Genomic DNA, 22,002 nt, shown 5'->3' on the forward strand with positions numbered 1-22,002 from the left:
TCCTTTTCCCATTTTCCAAATGTTGCCTGGAGACCGACTCCTCCTTGTTATTCTCTCTTAGTGTGCACGAACATTTCACGAAGATTATGCACATATTTCTTAGAACTAAACCACAACTAGCGACAGTCATTGTTAGAACCTCCATTGGGGGTGTGCCTTGAAAGAGCTGCACCACTTCAGGATGACACGAATTTACTATTATTATAGTCCTGATTTACGTAACATCATCCCAACTTTTTTTTTCGATAAATCGTTATGTGAAAAATAAGATTATGTGTGTACTTCGAGGACGCAACATATCATTCGGTTTTTGTATTGAAATTGAATTTCTGTTTGGAAGAAGAAAAAACAGAAAATAAGGAAAAACATTTTCGACCCTTATGTTCAAGCCAAAATATCTCCTAGTAAAGTGAGTATTTGTGAACTATTTTTTTAAAAATATCGTCAAAAATCGTACAGAAAATATCTTGGGCACGCATGGATCAACATTCTACTGTAGGCTACATAACGTAGGTTCAGTTTGGGAGGACATATCCTTCAACGTTATAAATAGTACCAGCCCATCATCTGTATTGTCTGGATCCATGGCTAAAGGGTACTGGCCTTTGGTCCATTGGGTCCCGGGTTCGAATCCGGCAGGGTCGGGGATTTTAACCTTCATTGGTTAATTCCAGTGTCTCGGCGGCTGGGTTGTGTGTGCCGTCTTCAGCATTGGAATTTGTCATAGGTAGGGCCCCAACCTCATGGACGCGGAGGTCGCCTATACGGCGTCAGTTCGAAAGACCTGCACCAGACCTCTTCGGAAGCCACACGCCATTGTTATTATTATTATTATTATTATTATTATTATTATTATTATTATTATTATTATTATTATTATTATTATTATTATTATTATTATTATCTGTATTGAGGTGAAATAGGAAGGCACTGGACAATAATGACTGATGAGTGGATTAAAATCCACTCTGCCTTCCTAGGTCATCGATACCCGCTGAAAGTGGCCGGTATATCAACACGACAAGCTCTCCTCTTGAAAGATAAAGGGGGTAATGAACTGTTGGGAAATTTTCGAGCTATAAGCTCTCTCATCAAGATATAATTATAATTCAAGCAATGTAGTTCTCTAATGCATGGCGGAATTTCATTATTAGTGTTATCGCCGAAATGTTTGCTGTCGATATTTTCTTCCTCTGAGGATATTTGCAGCCAACAGCCAAATTCAATATTCTGGAGTGGAATACAGTAACGTTCTTGGCATAACAGGCCTGAAGGAATTTGTAAAGTAAGCTCACATCAGGGAGCAGGAAATGCTGCAATGTTGATGCGTAGGAAGTCAAACAAACCAGGAGAGAGGGAGGGAGGGAAATGAGAGCGAGCTAAAATAAAGAGAAGGCTAATATTTTTATTAGCCAAATATTGATTCAATGCCAAAGCGAATACACATGCAGTAGCAGCAGCAGTAGGCGAAGCAATACTTATTACTTCCATCAGCAAGAGTGAAGTTGATCAGGAAGGATGCGCTGCACGGGATGAAACATGAGATGGCGGCAGGATGCTTTTAGTCTATCAAGAAATGCAATAGCTATGACTTTCGTGAGGGACATATAATTTCCAGCATAACTCGCTGGATATCATTGCTACCATAGACACAGGGGTTTAGTTGATGGAATCCCTGACTGGAAAAAAAGTAAAGATTAAATGAAATAATGAATGGTAAAGTGAAAATCCACAGCCTGTTTCCAGTCATTCGACCGGGTTAGGAATGGAATGAATGAAGCCCCATCTAGCGGCGAGGATAGGAATTGTGCCGGCTGTCGAAGCCTGTTACACTCCTCTGGGGCAATGATTAATGAATGACAGGTGAAATTAAAAGATATTGGAGAGTGTTGCTGAAATGAAAGATGACAGGGAAAACCGGAGTACCCGGAGAAAAACCTGTCCCGCCTCCGTTTTGTCCAGCACAAATCTCTTATGGAGTGACCGAGATTTGAACCACGGAACCCAGCGGTGAGAAGCCAGTACACTGCCACCAGAGCCACGGAAGATTCTTAAAGAACGGTGAAGTAAATAAAAATAAATAAATAAATAAATAAATAAATAAATAAATAAATAAATAAATAAATAAATAAAACGTGAGGCATGTCCAAACGTAAGTTTACAATACGACTAGCGTTTGTAAATGTGATGCTAAAGCGCGTCCTTACCTTAAAAGAAAGCTCGCGTTAAATGGGGCGTGTAACCAGATCTACTGCACATACAAAGTTGTGCAAGGCCAGACACATGGTATAACAAAACTCTTACGCAGACGTGTTTTAGGAAAAATCTCGAAATTTACGATATACATAATGTATCATAATTAATAGCGCAAAGTGAACCAGCTGTAAGTACACGATACTAGAAGCAAAAATGTCTTAATAAACATGGTTCCACAAACGAGCCGTCTGCGAGATAATTTAGAATGTGTGGTTAACAGCTACCACTGACTTGATTGTATATAAACGTCATCCTAAGTAGGAAAAGTACCAATACGATATTAAGAAAAGTTATTACATGACGGGGTAGAAGTGCAGTTGTTTTTAATGAACAAAAAACACTCTTACTTAGTATTTGACAGTTACATGTTACAATGTCTGTACAGTGTACTTACACATAGTTAAAGAAAATGTTCAAAATCTCGTCCTTGTACCCGAATGCAGGCAGTTTGAGTCTCTTTGGTAAAATGTATGGCCCAATAAGACGATTACCTAGTACCGCTAATAACACATTCAGTGATAAACGTCGCTGATGTGGGTAACAAGCAGGACTAGTGACCAGTTCATGTATCACGCTCTCACTCGTTTTCTCCCCACCTCTACCTGCTTCCCGCCGCTCACTCCTGTCTATGCGGTGCTTAAACAAGCAAATTTGACATTCAAAAACAAGTGATAAATACACCACTGGTCATGTAATTTTGATATGGCTGATTAAAGTATTCCTAATGCAGTCGTACGAAATCTCAATCTGATCGGAGATTTACAGTTGGAAGAATTTCCTTGTCAGTATACTCTCAAAGTTTCTCTCTCTCTCTCTCTCTCTCTCTGTGTGTGTGTGTGTGTGTGTGTGTGTGTGTGTGATGACTCGTGAATAATTCTTTTCATTTATTTATATGATGGACTAAAATTTGGGACGATTTCTTCAGCACTGCTTGATCATCATAAAGTCTCTCCTACCAGAGGGATCACATAATTATACAATTTTGTCATATCTGTTTTGGAATTATATGTGTTTCATAATATTTATATTTTGTCCTTTATTTAACTATTTCCTCAATATCAATCAATCGATCGATTAGTCACTACTGATCTGCATTTGGGGCAGTCGCCCAGGTGGCAGATTCCCTATATGTTGTTTTCCTAGCCTTTTCTTAAATTATTTCAAAGAAATTGAAAATTTATTGAACATCTCCCTTGGTAAGTTATTCCAATCCCTAACTCCCCTTCCTATAAACGAATATTTGCCCAAATTTGTTCTCTTAAATTCCAACTTTATCTTCATATGGTGATCTTTCCTACTTTCTTTTGCTAGGGGCTTTACGTCGCACCGACACAGATAGATCTTATGGCGACGATGGGATAGGATAGGCCTAGGAGTTGGAAGGAACCGACCGTGGCCTTAATTAAGGTACAGCCCCAGCATTTGCCTGGTGTGAAAGTGGGAAACCACGGAAAACCATCTTCAGGGCTACCGACAGTGGGATTCGAACCTACTATCTCCCGGATGCAAGCTCACAGCCGCGCGCGTCTACGCGCACGGCCAACTCGCCCGGTATTCCTGCTGTTAAAGACAACACTCACACTTATTCGTCTACTAATGTCATACCACTTAGTCGATCAGCTCGTCTCCTTTCTCTCAGTTCTTCCCAGCCCAAACTTTGAAATATTTTTGTAACGCTACTCTTTTGTCGGAAATCACCCAGAACATATCGAGCTGCTTTTCTTTGGATTTTTTTCCAGTTCTTGAATCAAGTAATTATGGTGAGGGCCCCATACACTGGAACTATACGCTATTTGTGGTCTTACCAAAGACTTATATGCCCTCTCCTTTACATTCTTACTGCAACCCCTAAACACCCTCATAACCATGTGCAGAGACCTGTACCCTTTATTTACAATCCCATTTATGTGCTTACCCCATTGAAGATCGAGTATAGTATCCTCCCCCCTCTTAGAGATACCTCGTTTCAGCTTCGAGTCGGTCCCAGGACCGGATAAAGGGGTAGGCTGAAAGGTTGGTAATTTAGCCAAGATGGTTACACTGCACTTTCCGACTGCAGGACTTGCAATTGATCATTGCCTCGCAGTGCAGTGGTGAGCCTTACGAAGATAGCGTCTGACAGACGGATAAGCAGTAATACAAAGAAACAGCTTATGTAAATTCTAAGTATTCTCTAAACCTTTGTACGCTGTATAATCCTGGGCATTGCAGGCATGTAAGGGAAGTATCCATTTTAAATGGAATTTGCATTTATGTTTTCTCGACGATTAGTCGAAGTCGTAATCTGGAGAATTACACTAGACTTTAAAGCTGATAATCCCAGAAATAGTTAGTGGACATAGGTCCAGTGGTAGAGCACCGTTGTGTTGGTTGAATCAACTTATACACTTCACTCGAAAATCTCTTCCAATCTCACTCGGACCAATAGAAGATCGGCTCATAATTATATAAAGGGAGCATGACTCCTTAGTTTAGTAATAAGGAAAATAGAGTTAGAAGAAGATATTACACTGACGTCGAGTAGATGTAGACACTAAAACTCAACAAATTTTCTTGCTAGAAGAACATCTGTCTGTCCTACCATCAAATCCTTCTCTTAGGATTTGGGTAAGGACGAGTACGTGTCATCTTAATATGCGATTCTCTCCGCTGTAGGGTTTGATAACCTTGATATCCGAGTCATTCAGGTTGGGGTTTGAGCGGAAGATTGATAATCACATAAAAACCCAAATACTACTAGTAAGTTTGAAAGAAAGGATAATCGTTTTTTTTTACTATATGATACACACTACAATACCCAGTTTGCAGAACTCACCGATGTTCCTACCGTACTCTACCATACTATATTGTCCCCTGGGTAATACTACACTTCACTCAGCAGAGAACTGATGGACATAAGCTACAGTAAAACAAAAAACCGCTCTTCATAGATTAACAGATGCTGTGTTTTTGTTCCCTGGACGTTTATTTTAACCCAGAAGTTCACTTGGGCGTGATGCAAAACAAGGATTAGCCGACGCACATGGCAGTGGTGTTGATGTTGATTAATTAATTATAGTGGTTTTTTCTCTTCTTGCAACCCAAGCCACAGCGTTACCTGCTCGCTAATCTCAAGCTCTTCACATCGTATGACACACTGAGTATTATATACGTCTATCTACAGTGAGATTTTCTGATTATTGGATGAATATATTTGTGATTGTACGGATCTACGCTTCACTGCTGCGATCGAATATATTCGATCTGCCTTAAACTGTGTTATATGCTTCTGCCCTCTACTATCCACACTTTAAAAAAATTAGTTTGTATTATTTCCGCGTGTAGTTCTGCACGAAAATGTTTTGAATCCCCTGAAACTGATTATTGCGATATATTTGTGAATGAAGATGTGTTGGCAAAGGTAGCGGACGAAACAAACAGATTTTATAAACTGACAGTTGATGCTAAGTGCATGACAAGTTCTGCTCCACTTTTATCAATATTGTGTGTTTAATCTTTCTGATGTTAGTCGTGTAAATGGATTGGTATAGTGTATACATTTTAGTAGACACAGTCCATAATGCAACTGAAAATTTCTATTCCTCTTCCTAATGGACGTAATTTTCGCCACCTTGTGTGGACTCGAGCCCTGGATCTTAAATATGAACTGTTTACAATACTGTATGAACAAACTGGCGAGTTAAAATATCGTTTTAAAAGTATTATTCCGTAGTTACTGTTTGCATATAATGTTCACATTTGTGATAATCTATGTTGAAATTATCCATCATGTGCGTCGCACCATCCTGTCCAAGAATTCAGAAGTGAAAAGGCAACTCGAGTATATTCGGTCGCAGCAGTGAAGCGGTTAAGATGAAGTGATCACTAGTTTCGAAGGAGAGGCAAGTTTGTTATCCTTAGACCGTGGGGCAGGTTATCGCTAGAAAGACCTCATTAAAACTGAACGAAAATGTAAAATATAAACAAAACTTGGCTACGTATGTGTAGGTTTTTAAAATCAGATCTTTTAAAAAAGATAGTGAACAACTTCCATCCAATTTCTTAAACCTCACAAGTCTGTGAACATTTACTCACCTCAGTCTAAAGTAGGGCCCACGAGAGTTGAAGTCTGACGTTTAGCGCCACCGGCGAGAAAAAGTTGACTAACGCTGCTCGAAAATGGCCTGTTGCTATGGCAACGATAACAGAGTTGCAACAGTTTAGGACGCTATCACCACGTGGGTTGGGTTGCTCTCAGTCACTTTTGTCATACATATTCTGACTGATTTCTTTTCTCGATGAAGTATCGTCTTCCTATTGTGTTTATTATACCGTAGATTATTTTTGAATTGTACAGGTACCGTTAACCGTTGAGGTTATTGTCAGAAACTGATGATTTTGTTAGTGATTATGAAATCTTTTATATATATCGATAATGTCGTGTTCTGTCTTAAATGCTGGAATTATTAACACGAGCTTAGGAACCGGTCAAGGTAAATGAATTGTATTAGGCCTAGGCCTACATGTTTTATTAAACACTCAGCCTGTCTGAAAGGGTGGTAGGCTGCAAATGGAGGTAACTATGACAATGCAGCGTACTTAGTAGTTACAGCTTTCACCGCTCACCTGTCAGACTTCAACTCTCGTGGGCCCTACTATAGAGTTCATAGAAATTGTATTATTCACAAGAATTTTTGGTATGGCGAGGAGGCAGTAAATTTACCGCAAGAAACCCAGTTTTGTAAAGAAGAAATGACAACCGATGAACCATATTTCGCTACCTAAGTGTGAAATTTGTTATGATAAAAGCCAAAATGACGACAAAATTTCCTCTTGATCATCCATTTCTCTCTCAGTTTAGTCTCAGTACAATACTGCATTTATTCATTGTTCACAGGGTCAAATATAAGTGACAGCTTCATCATTCGGCATATTGCGATACCGTTATACTATGGCTGACTTCATCATCTCACGAAACATTTCAATCAAATTGCATGGATATATCATGAAAATATGTATAACGTTTTCACATCAAAATTTGTTTTACGTCGTGCAGGTACAGATAGGTTTCATGGTGAGAATGGGACAAAAATGGTGTAGGAATAAGTAGGAAGGAATCGACCGTTATTTTAATTATGGTACAGCCCCAGCATTTTCCTGGTCTGAAAGTGGGAAACAACCAAATACTTTCTTCAGGGCTGCCAACAGTGGGGTTCGATTAAAATATTTGTTCTATGTGTGTCAAAAAAAGGACGGGGGGAAATTGTATTATTCACAAGAATTTTTGGTATGGCGAGGAGGCAGTAAATTTACCGCAAGAAACCCAGTTTTGTAAAGAAGAAATGACAACCGATGAAGTATTTCCTTAAACGTATGGCTTGTGGGTTGATATCTAACGGTATATGTGAATTACTTGGTATAGGTCCAGAAATTATAGTTTCGAATAATGAATTTTGATATTTTCAGGACGCAGGGGAAACAATGTAATGCAGGCCAACGGCACTTATGTTAATAATGACTGGGACAAAAAAAGTTGATGGCAGATTTTCTACTTTCCTTATTTCGTTAGTAAATTGACCATTTTATAAAAAGATTAAGAAGATTTCACGAACGAAATGACCATTTACAAATAGCGTGAAGTATCGAAAGATCTCGGTGAACCTGAATTGATCTAGCATCTTAACTATCCTTTTTCGTTCATAGCCTTCATTTCTCCTACCATAAAATCCTCTAGTGTCCATTGTAACCCGTCATGGGGGTTATATGCATATATTATATATGTATGATAGTGCCAAGGGAAGATCTCAATGTGTCGATGACACCAAGTAGTTTCTAATCAGTAGGTTGTAATATTCACGCCGTGAAGAAAATGCCGAATTGGTAATCAAAATCTCCAAGAAGCATTCCAGAGTAACAACACATAGCGCAGTGGAAACAGTGCTTAATAACTTAAAAAAAATTAAAGGAGAGTGTGAGGAGGAATAAGGGACATGACGGATGAAAATAGATGAGAAACCATGATAAAATTTGGAAACAGATATATTGAAATAATTAAATCGAAACTGTAGAAATTTACATGAAAAGAAGAATATACAAATATGGAATTTTCCCAACCACATATACAAAATGCAAACCTATTACACAAAAATAAGATATCCACGAGAAAGTAAGCAAATAAGAGAGAATAAAGCAGGAATGGAAAGGGTCAAACAAGGAAAGGATAAATACGACTATAAGAAGATAAACCCAGAATAACAACAAGAATTTAAAAAAAGATGTTCACAGTTACAAAATCAGAGTATACCAGCAGGAAATCTTCGAAATAAAGTTCGAAAGTAATATGCAAGTCATAACACTTCAGTTACCACCCGAATTGACACTAAGTAACGTTGTCATGCAGGCATAAGTCACTATATAGTTCAAATGAAGCAGTTTAAAGACATTCAGAAGCACAAATGGCGAAGCACTGATTAGATACGAGTGTGTGTAGAAGTCGCGGAGTTGCAAATATGCCACACGCACAGTTAGAAACAAAGTTGACACTAGGTTCGACGATAGAGATTTTAAATATTGAAAAGATGAGTGAAATCTCGGCCTGGAAATGCTATGCTCCATGAGTAGCTCCCGATGCAAGTAGAAGTATTTACAGAAAAGTAATTAAGCGTTTGTCATACCTCATCATGAAACAGGTGGTACTGCCCGAAAATTGAGACTCCTGGGTACATGTCCCTAAGGACGGAGACGACGTTAGATGTTCCTCCCTCCACACAGGCCAAAGTCCATCTCAAAATATCCAGAGAGAGGCCAGGTATTTATACAGTGGAGTAGAGGGGAAATAATGAGAAAAAAATATGTCTGGAAGATTCCAGAAGTTACTGGAGCATGCGCGACAAACCTGGCGATGTCGTATGACGTCAGCTGGCGAGAAGGAAGTCAGTTTATTGTAGACCGTAGAGATGGATAGAGCAGAGTTCATGCAAAGTATGATGTGTCCAAATTCATTGAAGTATGTAAGTCCAGTTGCAGAAAAAGTACGGTTTATATCAAGATGAGGGTAAGTCCATATTAATAGTAGAAAAAAGGTTATGTGTATCGCGATGTTCATAGCAATAGGTGCCGGTGACGTGAGGAGTCCGTTACACCATTTACATACTTAATAACTATTTTATTATACAATTTCTTTGGATATTCTTCAGAAGTAGAAATAAAACTCTAGAGTGCTGAATTTTATGAGTGTATGATGGGCAACTGTCTATTGGCAACCCTGTTGAATGTTTAGTAATCCTTCAACATCTCAGATAGTTGTATCTCATGACCGATCGCAGGTCATATTCTGCAAATGCAAATATAGCTGTTGGTTTGTGATGCATGATTCCTTGATTCTTTTTATTACAATTTCCACTGAACAGCATATTTCTTTTCCTGTATACCCACGAATTTATACACTTGTCTTGAATATTCCCTGGGTTCTTTTATAGTTAATCTGATTAATATTTGCAGGGTGTGATATCAGTTTAACATTTCAGGTGATTGAACAGTAATCGGGAGCCAAATAAATTAAGATAAGATCAGTGGACTTAATAGTTGAATTTCGTTTCATCGTTTCACTTATAATATGTCCTCATAAATTGACAAACAATTATGGCTAATCTGTTTGATATGAATAAAGTATTCGACACCCTATGACGACGCAGAGTTAGGAATTGAAGATAACATTCGAAAAATAACTACGAATATGTATCAAGATACCAATAGACTTGTCAAATCACATTCAAATGACAGGAACATTCCAAAGAACAACGGATAATCTTTTTGATATATAAAAATTTGACTCTATGTTCCGAGAAAGAATTAAGAATTGTATATAATATGGGGAAAATAATTAAGAATATGTATAAGAATAGTTGCGTCAAAACCCACATTTCAGGATAACAGCAACCTTCCGAATAAGGACGTATTTAAGGGAAGACCATATATCATTTCCACTTCCTTTGGTGACAGTGATGCATGAAATCCAGATAAGTTCTCGCCGTCGTAGGTAAAGGGTAAAATGAGACATTCTATTTTCAGAAAATATCTGTGTACGCGGTGATTCAAAATATCAAATTCAATAACAAGTTAATGCTAAGATAGTTTCTTAAAGGGAATATCGCCCTTTTTATGGTCACGAAAGTAGTCAAGCTATGGTCAAGGGAAGAGACATACAACTAACAAGTTAGACTTAGAAGGGATACAAATAAATATGGTTTTTGAATTGAAATTTCTCGGTAGTTAACATCAACCACAGTTCCAACAGATGAAAAAATTAACAATCGAATGCAATCTGGGAAAACGTCTAATTAAATGGAGACCTAGTATGGAACAAAGAAATTATATTGAAAGTCAAGAGGGCCATATCCTAAATGTTTTACATACCAGTATTAAGATATGTTTGTGAGGTGTCAACAATGATCTAAATATATGTGAGCAGTATCCAGGTGTCTGAAATGATATTTGGACGTTATATACTCGGTAAAACAAAGGCATAAAAGGCTGTGACTCATAGTGAATGAAGGACAGCATTGGATAATCCAGGCTTAGATTTTACGACCTCATTCCGATGACGGAAGCAATCAGGTTACTAAGGAAAATGTTTGACTTTTAACATTTGGATAAGAGGCTCTGAGGAAGGCCAGAGAATGAGATATAAATTAACGGTTGAATCTGGCGTACAACTGAGAAGAAAATACAGGAACTCCATTGAAGAAGATAAATATATAATGCTCAAAGCTGATGCAAGGGCTTCATATTGTGACCAATGGAGTAGACAGAATAAATCTGTATGCATAAATACTTTACGAACAACTTTAGGAAAAGGACTCTCGTGGCATTGGACAGCTCTTTTTGTATTTGACTCTTGAGCATAATCATTTAATAGTATTCGTAGGACACATACTTAATGGTATCACAACCATTAATCTGAGATATGCAGATGATCCTATTCTGCTTGCAAGATGTGCTGAAGATCTGTATACATTACTAAACTGTGTGGTTTAACACAGTGCTGCAACAGGTCTTCGTTTAAACACGAAAAAGACCAAAGTAATGGTCATAAGCAAACATTTCATTCCACTTGTTAACTTGATAGTAGCTGGCACGTCACTGGAGCAAGTCCAGCGTACTTGATTGCAGCTGGAACAATACTGTGGAAATTACTGTAGGTGCCGAACTGAACGGGCAAAGGACTGCATTCAAAAGAAAGAACAAACTTCTCTGTAACAGGGACTTTAAGGACCATCTCCGTCTCTGTTTACTTCGGTGTTATGTATTTTCTGCCTTATTTTATGGTGCCGAGACTTAGACCCTAACAGAGAACACCACCGAAAAACTTCGATCTTTTGAGATGAGGTGCTACGACGCCTGCTCAGAATACCCTGGGTTAACAGAACACGTAACACTGAAGTGTCCCAATGCCCGAACAAAGAGCTAGCGGTCATGCACAACATCAAAAGGAAAACTTGACTGCTTTGGCCATATCATTCGAAATGATAAACATAGACTCCTTCAGCTTATCTTACAAGGTAAAATTGAAGGAGAAGTATGGGAAGAAGGAGAATATCTTGGCTACGGAATCTACGAGAATGGTATGGGCTCAGTACTTCATTTTGCTAGTTGCTGAGAACAAGAACCAGATCACCCTGATGACAACAGACATCCAATGAGAATATGATACAAGAAGACGAAGAAGAAGAAGAAGAAGAAGAAGAAGAAGAAGAAGAAGAAGGACACATAGTGAGCGATGCGTGTTGTTTTGTCAGAAGTATCCAAAAATACTGTATATCAAGAACAGACTACAGCTGTCCAGCTCGAAAACATATTATAAGGGAAAGTCAACATCCAGAAAAGAGCCTGACAAGAATGTTGCCACTGTTCTGAAACACATACTCAGAATGTTTTTTTTTTTTTATCTTAGAAGGTATATAAGATGCCATAGTGATCAAATGTCATACCATTAACACTCTCCAATACGTGGATGATCCAGGAAATTCTGGGCCTATTTAAGCTCACGTCTGCTACCTTCCAAATCCAGGCTGTTTCCCATCTTTGCGTCGAGATGTTAGTGCGGCGTTAAACCACTCGCAAATACACAAAAATCAAGGATGCTTCCCTAATAGCAAATACGGAAGAAAACGTGCAGAGTTTATTGGACTAAATAGTCCAAGTGTGTGAAGAATACGACATGCAGATCAATACCAACAAAACACATTTTATGGCAGTGAGGAAAATTGCTAAATAGCCAGAGTAAAGGTCCTTTAGATAGTACTCCAAAGAGTTCTAATAGTTTACTAACTGGAAATATACTAATAATAATTGGGCCTCTTACAAAAAAATATAGATTAGTATCGAGAAAGCTAGGCAGGCATCCATGAAATTGAGAAACATCTTGAGCAATTTACAACTAAACCTACACCTGAGGACTAGAATATCGCGATAGTTTGATCTCCATTCGTTATTACGGGGTAGAAACAAGGGCTCACACCGAAGAGAAAACCATGCCAATAAAAGCCTTCGAGCTATGGTGTTACCGTCGTATGCTCCGAATATCGGGGATAGATATGATAATATCACAAATAAAACTGTGGTACTCGGAATGGAGACCATAGACACAGCGAAGGAGAATTTTTAAGGTATTTTGGGCACATACGTGGAACGGAATGTACCCGTCTCCTTGGCTGAATGGTAAAAATTGAGGCCTCAGTTATAGAGGGTCCAGGGTTCGATTCCCGGCCGAGTAGGGAATTTTAATCGCGTTTGGTTATTTCGTCTGACTCGAGGACTGGGTGTCTGTATTTGTCTGAACACTGTCCTCTTCATATTCAGACAACGCATCGCACTACCAACCACCATATAAATCAAAAATATTCAATAGTGATCGAACATGGCATCTTCGCAGTTGTTCTGAGTTAGTACAAAGTGTTGTTGAAAAGGCTGACCGCCAGGTTCATTGAGAAAAAAAGATACATAAAGAAGAAGAAGAAGAAGAAGAAGAAGAAGAAGAAGACGACGACGACGACGAAGAAGAAGAAGAAGAAGAAGAAGGAGAAGAAGAAGAAGAAAAGGAAGTATGATAAGGTCGTGTTGCGTTTTGGAGACGTTGCAAGCGCAGTGACCTGGGCAGCTTGCTTTCCACCTGGATGGAATTGGATTCTTCACGTCAAATATCCCATGATGTTAGAGATAATATTCGGCCTTTTATCTACGATCAAAAAATAAAAGAATACGTGCAAGGGTGACTTCAGTAACCACATAAGTATCTGTGGTCAAGTGAAGAAACTGTGTTTCATATTAGCATTTCGTATAGGTATGTCGTATTTTATTCGTTCCGAAGGAGAGGACGAACTGGATTACTGTCTTGCGTGAAGCATAGTGCTAGGGACTACGTGCGTCTTGTTGCGGTAAATACATACCCGCAACACAATAATGCTTCTTGAATATTCTATGACACAATGTAGTGTTATATAAAAGTACGCTTATGTAATCTTATGATGATCATACTTTGCTTTACAAGATCATACTTTGCTCTTGTCAAATCACAAAGATAATCTATTTAGGAACCCTCTGTCGTACCCTTTCGACCGATTTTTTAAAACATTTGTTTTAACAAGTTGCTTTACGTCGCACCGACAAAGATAGGTCTAATGGCGATGATGGTGTAGGAAATGGATAGGAGTGGGAAGGATGCGGCCGTGAGGTAAATCCGCAGCATTTTCCCGGCGTGAAAATGGGAAACCACGTAAAACCATCTTCAGAGCTACCGAGAGTGATCTTCGATTCCTTAATTAAGGCCACGGCCGCTTTCTTCTCATTCCTAGCCCTTCACTATTCCATCGTCGCCATAAGATCTATCTGTGTCGGTGTGACGTAAATCAACTTTTGTTTTGCTTTACACTCAATAGGGAATACATCCCTCTACAAAGACTTGGCGTCAGAATGGGCATCCTTTCGTAAAATTAGGGTTAATCCACATTAGTTCAGACTTCAGACCATTATCAAAAAAAGGTCAGGAAATAATAAGAACCGCCAAAGTGTTTTCTGTTTCTGAGCCTCCATCTACCAGAAATAAGAACATTTGAACAGTCTCCATATAACAAGTCTTACTGAAACTTCATTATTATTATAATACACTCTTTCCTAGTGTTAATCCCAAAGTATGGGGTCCGCTGTTTTGCTACATCTCCTCCATTTCGTCCTATTGCTGACATCCTCAGGTTTTAAACCAACGTTGTGCATGTCGGCCTTGATATTGTCAGTCCACCGCTTTAAAGGCCTTCCACGTGGTCGTATTCCTCCCGGATCAACTTGGAGAGCTGTTTAAGTAACTGAGCCAACCTTCCTTCTCATAACGTGACCGTACCAGCGGAGACGCGCTCCCCTCACTTTCTCCACAATTGGAGGGACGCCAAGCCTTTGACGAATATCTTCATTTCTTGTGTGGTCACATCGAGTCAGTCCAAAAGTCTATCGAAGCATCTTCATTTCCATTGTATGGAGAGTCTGCTCATGCTTTTTTTGTCATTGGACGACATTCTGCCCCGTAAATAGCTGCTGGGCGTATCACGGTCTTGTAAATGTTTGCCTTTAGATGGCGAGGCATCTTTTTATCGCAGAGGACTCCGGTGACATGTCTCCACTTGAGCCAGGCTGCATTTACCCGCGCTCGGGTATCAAAAGTGGCATCACAGTTCGAAGTGACAACTGACCCTAGGTATTTAAAATGCATGGTTTTCGACAAGTCTTGATTATTGATCCTTATGGTCCCACTGGTTTGGGGGCCACATTCTAGGTATTCCGTTTTCTGGGTGTTGAGGCGCAGACCATTCGCAGCTAATTTGTCACTCCAAGTTTGTGTCTGGCGTTGGAGTCCAAGACGTGTTTGTTGGACAAGTACCACATCATCCGCATAAAGAAGGGTCCAGGGATGTGATGTCTGTATGTCAGCCGTTGCTGTATCCAAGCAGATGATAAATAATACTGGTGATAGAGCTGAGCCCTGATGTACACTCATGGTGATATCAAAAGGCGGAGATATTCCAGCTGGAGCCCGGACCACACTAGTTGTATTGTGATACATAAGCTGTACCCAGCTTACATAGGCTTCCGGGACTTCGTGACTACGAAGATCTCGCCAGATGAAGTCATATGGGACTCGGTCAAATGCTTTTTCTGGGTCCAAAAATGCCATATGTGTACTCTTCTGCCTCTCCCTAGGTTTTTCCATCAATAGACGTGTGGCATGGATGGCATCGATGGGGCTGCAGCCCTTAACAAATCCACCCTGGTTGGACGTTACTGTGACAATGTTTCTGAGAGTATTGTCCAGCACTCGTTCGAATATCTTCAGTGTATGGCAGAGCAGTGGAATAGGGCGGTATGTTGAGCAGTCGCTCACGTCTCCTTTACCCCTCCATACTGGCACTGTCGTACTAGTTGTCCATGCGCGAGGAAGTTTCTTCTCGATGATGATCTGGTTGAAGAGTCCGGCAAGGAATTCTGCAGCGGGCTTGCCAAGAATTTTCCAGATTTCTGCTGGTATGTCATCTGGGCCAGTTGCTTTTCCATTCTTCATCTTCTTTTTTATTTTTATTATTATTATTAGTAGTAGTAGTAGTACTAGTAGTATTTATTTATTCGCTGGGGCCATCGGGGACCACGATAAGGCTTGTTACATTTGGCAGTGAACTTTGCTTTATTTTGAGCCAGAATTCCCTCACTATTTCTGAGTGGGCCTGCTTGCGTTTGTCTGTCCTAGGGACAAAGTGTCTTCTTTTCGGTTGTTCGTCTCAATTTAGCCCGTTCGTCACTATCTTTTTTGGAAAAGGCGTCTGCCAAAGGCGTCTTCTGGTTTGATCTGTAAAACATGAAGGTCTTCTTTTGTGTTTCTAAACCATGGTCTTGTGTTTATATGTTTTAAATCAAACAAGTGAAAGATCTATTTGGTCAACCTGTTTCTGTCCATTCGTTGGAGGTGGCAGTAAAATCATGCGGACCGTATCTGTAATTTTCTCTATTTTGTTATGGACTTTACTATTATTATTATTATTATTATTATTATTATTATTTTATTATTATTATTATTATTATTATTTCCCGATATCATGATACAATTTACGGATCACGATCCAAATAGGCCTGTATGCAAAATATTGGTATATTTTATGAAATGAACGTGGGTTCTGAAGAAATTACCTTCAGATAATAATACGGTCCATAAAGTGACTGTATGCGAGCGTAAAATGAATTTTTAAAATCAGAGTTGAATCAAATAAATATTTACAGTACTGAAAAAAATGAAATGGCGTATGGCTTTTAGTGCCGGGAGTGTCCGAGGACATGTTCGGCTCGCCAAGTGCAGGTCTTTGGATTGACGCCCGTTGGCGACCTGCGCGTCATGATGAGGATGAAATGATGATGACGACAACAAATACACCCAGCCTCCGTGCCAGAGAAATTAACCAATAATGTTTAAAATTCCCGACCCTGACGGGAATCGAACCCGGGACCCCTGTGACCAAAGGCCAGCACGCTAACCATTTAGCCATGGAGCCGGACATTTACAGTACTAAATTTCGTACTTAAATACATGTGAACGGCTATACCCTTCATTGTAGGAAATGGGTTAAGCCCCAATTTCAACTACAGTATCACGTGAATAATTCAGATGTCCGTTAATTCGTATGACAGATACAATCTAAATTTCGTCGGACTTGAAGTTCTGAATACACAATTCTGTTGCTTAAAATGCATGCTCGTGCCCATCCCCGGACTGGGACTATCTCGATAATCGAACGCGCGACCTCTCTATGTGAGCCGCCTCTCGATCGGCTGAAATGGCGAGGAGAGGTACGAGCGCGCCTGTCCTGTCCCCTCTGGCAATTACCATGCAAGCGAAATGCACGATGCGACTTCTCCCTCCACCAACTGAATGTGCTGACACAGTCGCTCATCATTCTCGCTCGGGTCTGCTCTACCCCTTCACCCTCCCCCCCCCCCCCCACCCCGTCCCCATCCCTTAAGGCAACCCAGTGTGACAGAACTTAGTGCTCCTGCCTGCCTGTCAGTTCTCTCTCTCTATTGCCGAATTGCTTCAAAGTTTTCGACTCTGTGAAGGGAGAATCCGCTTCCGATTCATAGGACTCCGTTATCCTCTGTAAATTATTCCAGTACAGGATCTAACTTCTGTGAAATGATTTTTTTATATTCCCTGGGTTAATCTTGACGTTTATCTTATCTGTAACTTTGACGGATGCGGTATTTCTGCATTTTCCCCAGCACTAATCGGAGGTTCAATTCAATACTGCTACAAGACTAAGTATTTTTAGATTTTTGTGTCCATAGAAATCTAACTCTTCATATACCGTCATTGTAAAAAGACAAATGACACAATTCATGAGTTAAGAAATCAACAATCATACAATAGGCGTAATACGTCCATAGTGGTTCATCCACTTACTCGTATATTTTTGCACATAGGATAACCTGTCAAAATGTTTTAATTTTTAAATTAGAACTGCTAAAATATTAAACTCCTTATTCTGGACAATTAATTTGTATGCGTCATTGTGCTATTGAACCGAAATGACGACATTTACCTTTCACTGAATAATCAAAGTTCTTAAGAACGTAATACTACGGAATCAGTCGAGCAAGCATGAATATACAACGAAAAGGAAGGGAGAAGAGAATTGATGAGCCTCCCGATGGCTCCTAATTAAGTTGATCAGATATCCCACTTTGACCCGGAAGGTAATGAATTTGTAGGTGAGACTGGTGTAGATGCGGCTGACGATACGAAATGTCTCTTTTCTACATTACAGTTTGTGATTTAATGTGATGGTGAAGATGATAATATTAACAACAATATTCTTTTTATGGCGCCAGGCTGAATGGCCGAGACGATTCAGGAACTGGCCTTCTGATCCCAAACTGACACGTTCCATCCTGCCTCAGTCCGGTTGTACTTGAAGTTGCTCAAGTACGTCAATCTTGTGTCGGTGGATTTACTGGCACGTAAAAGAACATCTACTGGTCAAAATTCCGGCACCTCAGCGTCTCCAGAAACCGTAAAAGTAGTTGGTGGGGCGTCAAGCAAATAACTATTATTATTATTATTATTATTATTATTATTATTATTATTATTATTATTATTATTATTATTATTATTGTCTTTGCTGGCTTCCTGTAACTTGAAGAGTACGTGCTCGAAATGTGCATTTGTAATTCAAGTTACCTTCACTCTGTTCTCCTCCTGATATTGGCTTTCACGGAAATCCAAATTTGATCTTTGTTTATTAAGTATTTATGTCTTGATTGTCTTTAGTCATGTTTCGAGAACCTCAGAAGTTACTGAAGCTTGATCCCATGCACTGGATTGATTCTGATCCTTATGCTGCCTGAAGCTAACTCAGATCAGTCTGAATTTCACAGAGCTGTGTTATACTGCATTCTACGAATCGTTGCCTCTGGGCAACACTGTGGTATAGAAAGTTAACAACTTAATACATTGCTTTGACTATAAAATTTCCATAATCCCATATTGTAATACAGATCTAGTGGTGATGATTGTTTCTGAAATGAGTTCAACAACGGCAGCATCAGCCCCATGATGTTTTACTGTAACCAAAGCGTGTATAATTTCACTTCTTATTTTCTTTCAATCTGCTATAAATGAAGTTGAAGCACGATCGCTTTAGCCAGTACAGATAAAGAACGAGATACATACATATATATATATATATATAATATGCTGGTCATGTATAGGCCTATCACTAGCCTCATGATGGGTACTCGAGGGAGTATTCCCCGGCTACTCGTGGACTTCATGAAAATATTTGGGCTAAGTGTTGACCTTCTCCACTCAATTATGGCAGCCGCATTAAGGGGAATGATACCCATCTTCAGAAACCACACCTACAGACCATGACAACCACCTTAAATCTACCCTGTTTTCATTTAAGCAGTAAAAAAGCTTAATAAAATAATATTTTTTGGTGAAGGTACCTTTTGACTTTGTGACAACCTACAAGTGTTGTAAGAAGATATATAATAAATACATGCAGAAAAGTTCTAGTCAAGGTCTTGAATAAAGAACAACTAAAAGAACATATGACTCAGAATTGTAGGATGTTGAAATTGCGTATTAGGTGAGCCAACTACAAATATAATGAGAAAAGACGAGGATCAAATAGAAGTAAACAGGCTGGTACAAAATGATTATTTCGAAATTCTATCTTCATTAAATTTAATGAACTGCACTTCCTGGCAATAGATGTTCATAGAGATCGTTACTGATGTTTTGCTCTGATTAAATTTATGACATTTCATGCCTCTCCTTAGCCTATATATTCATTCATGAAGGGGTCGGAATTATTTTTATGAAGAACTGATATTCTCGTTGTTTTTCCTCTTAAGTTAACAATCACCACCACTGATCCAGTACAAAAGGCAGGCGCTCGTGCAAATAGCAGAAAGAGGGCATTTTATTTTATTTCTATAATTTTTAGAGAGAGCATGTCTTAGAGAACAAAGATTGAGTTACTAACCCTATATAGCAATATGGATGCCGAGGGAATTGAAATATTCCATTTGTCGACAAAGGAAGAGGGTGAAATGGGTGAGAGGGAGAGGTGAGAAAAGACGGTAGGTGGAAAAGAAAGAGGGGAGATGCGTTAAAATGCATAGAATATTCCAAATATGATTGACCCTCGAAATGGAGGGTGGCGAAATTGATTGTCAATAGAGTGTTTCAGGCCTTCAGGGGAAATGACTGCGCACAAATTCACCGTTCACTTTTAGAAAGAATATTTGAATACCAGAAAGACTTAATAATTGAACATCATTGTGAAACGAAGTGATCACTGAAATCAAATTGAGGAATGAATTTGAAACAGACAAAGGTTCATTTTATTTCGTTACTCTTGCCATAAACTGACTTACAGTCAAGCGACCAACAAAGTTAATTAATTAACTAAATAATAATAATAATAATAATAATAATAATAATAATAATAATAATAATAATAATAATAATATGGCGTCAGTTATCGTGTGTGGGAATTTTTCGTAGCCTGCGTGTCAATTTCAACCTTTCGTTAAGTTCTACCAGTAAGTAATATAATATAAAATCTATATATACACCAGAAAGTCTGTCTGTCTGTCTGTCTGTCTGTCTGTCTGTCTGTCTGTCTGTCTGTCTGTCTGTCTGTCTGTCTGTCTGTCTGTCTGTCTGTCTGTCTGTCTGTCTGTCTGTCTGTCTGTCTGTTCCTTGAAAAAATCAACACCGTTTCATTAATATGAACCGAATTTTGTAACATATCTAACTTTAAGCCCCTACGGGGAACACTGTCTGGAAGAAATTTGGCAGCGCTCTCCATTCCTATATTTAGGCCCTTTTGTCACGTTGTTGTACAAGGACGAGATAAAGCTCATTTTATTCAGGAATAAACTTCATTTTTAAGGCCCTAAACCCAACCGTTCTCAAGATATTGAGATATTGCCACCATACCATCGGATCAAGAAATGTTCGGCCGTAACCATGGGAGTGTCAGCTGAAGGGATCCCATTCGTATTTCCATCTGAGGAAGGCCTCGTTGCGCATAAAGCAGTAGGAATTATTAAATTGGTCCTCGTTAAGGCGAGTCATGACAAAATGTTGCGATTTTTGACCAAAAAATCACATTTTCAGATTCAACTTTAAAAATCCCCCAAGTCTTCCTCCTTCAAATCCCATTATCAGTTTTGCCCTAACACGATGGGCTGTATAGATAAAACACCTGCCCCTTTCTCTCACGCTGTCGGACATTATTGGCTTCAAAGCTCTCTCGGACTACCATTTCAATAATCCCTCTGGAATAAACTTACCTTGTAGTAGGCCTACGTTGTGATTTAGAGGATAAAGAAGTCTGCGGGAGTAACTTAGAGTCCAGAGAGGAAATTGAAAGCAAGTATGGTTTTAAAAACTTTCAATTGCATTTTTATAGCTTAAGATATTTTCAGCTTTTTACCATGCGACGGAGTTCTTATCAGGTTCACCTGAAATTTTCAGGTAATGTTTCAATATATACAGGAATTTAAAGTATTCTGCATTTTTAATATTACCTTCATATTTTTGCTCCTATAATAGCACCAAACTAGATTTTTGCCTATTGTGTGAATAATGAACAATTGAAAAATTTACATCTACAGTACCTAACTGCAAAACTCAGGGTTATCATTAAGTATTGTTGACAAGTCCGTCAAATTATAACACAAAAATAATGAAAACTGTACCGCAAGATGCATTTTCCATGCAACGTATAAAAGTAGCCTATATATTATTTGTCAATACCATTACAACAAATTAACTAATCAATTTCAAATTTTGTGTGGTGATATATCTTACTAATATATAGCCTACTCGTTTAAAAAAAAATTAGTAGTGATAAGTGGTACATTATAGAAGTTCCAAATTTCTGCCATGACTCCCCAAAAGGGAAATAATGTACATTTTCAATCCCCGAACGAAAATCATCAGAAGTAACCTTATCATAGTAATTGACCTACAAGTTTGCTGCACATCTGCTATAGGTGCTATAATACTTTTTGCGTGTCACGGTCCTCTTCATGTAACATTAAATAACATGTTCACAGTCAAAAATACTTTAAACCATATTCTCTTTCTCTCCGGGGTCGGCATGAACTGAGATGAATCTTCGTAGTGAGTTATTACGGCGCCAGAGGAGTTAATGAGAT

This window comes from Anabrus simplex, chromosome 9 (genome assembly GCF_040414725.1).
Source record: "Anabrus simplex isolate iqAnaSimp1 chromosome 9, ASM4041472v1, whole genome shotgun sequence".
NCBI lineage: Eukaryota > Metazoa > Arthropoda > Insecta > Orthoptera > Tettigoniidae > Anabrus > Anabrus simplex.